A 969-nucleotide genomic window follows, 5' to 3' on the forward strand; every position below is an offset into this window, starting at 1 on the left:
ATGATCTATGTAACAAATTAAGATTTCGGTCAACTCTATACTCCTGGTCAAGACAGCACGAACACATTATTTTCTAGGAGCTGATGTTTGTAGAGTAATTCTCCCTTACATGTGTACATTTCCAAAACTGGGCATAAGTCTTTGTTGTCTTCCCTGACTGCACCCTGTCTTGACCTCTGGGATGGTTCTATCATTATTAAATAAGAAACCAGTCTAAGCACTACTATGTTGAAAATACACAAGGGAAGTCTACTCACACTTCAAGCTCTCCTACCCCAATACAATGACAACATTGTAAATGCAATTAGATGCCAAAATCAAAAACAAAAATCCTTGATACTCATACTCAAAAAAATAATACCTGCTATGAAATCAGCGTGCATTGCAACTTATTTCTGTACGTTTTTAACACAAACAGTTAAATTATATAACTCTGCAAGAAACATTTTGAGCAATATATGTTCACCCAGTCCGAGTGCCAAGAAGACAGAAAAGTCATTCAACTCCGTGACACTCGATAGTGACTTAGAAGCCTCTACTTGTTGCTAACTACACCTGAACTCACTCCATATCGTAGCAGCTCGTACTTTTACCTTGCGTCTTGTTCTGATGACTGGGATTTATGACAACTGTCTTGTTCCTCTTCTCCCGGGGACCACTTGATGAAACAGGTTTCCCGTAGAGCACCTTCACCTACTCCAGTGTCAACACAGCCTTGGCTCCGAGGCGTTCGCGTAAGGCGGACCCATCAATGCGGGGATTCGCTCCTGCTCGTCGCACACGCAATTTCTTTTCCGCACACTATGCTCGACTTGAACTTCACTCACTGTCTTCTTATTTTCAAGGAAATGTGCAAATCTACCGTGTGATGAGTTGGATTAAAGTGTGGTGTGAAAAGACATTACCTCATTGGAAAATAAAGATGGCTATACAAAAGCATACATATCCATGAACTATCACGTAAAAGTG

At 40.8% G+C, this 969-nt stretch overlaps 1 protein-coding gene across 1 annotated transcript in view; it reads right to left on the reverse strand.

The window, feature by feature from the left end:
• Positions 1-733, reverse strand: part of LOC119587454 (WD repeat-containing and planar cell polarity effector protein fritz homolog) — an 8,094-nt gene extending 7,361 nt beyond the window's left edge. The window contains exon 1 of the mRNA XM_037936182.1: positions 566-733. The gene's annotated coding sequence lies outside the window, so the exon portion shown is untranslated. The remainder of the gene's footprint in view (positions 1-565) is intronic.
• Positions 734-969: the final 236 nt, after the last annotated feature.

The sequence above is a fragment of the Penaeus monodon genome, chromosome 22, assembly GCF_015228065.2.
Source record: "Penaeus monodon isolate SGIC_2016 chromosome 22, NSTDA_Pmon_1, whole genome shotgun sequence".
Taxonomy (NCBI): domain Eukaryota; kingdom Metazoa; phylum Arthropoda; class Malacostraca; order Decapoda; family Penaeidae; genus Penaeus; species Penaeus monodon.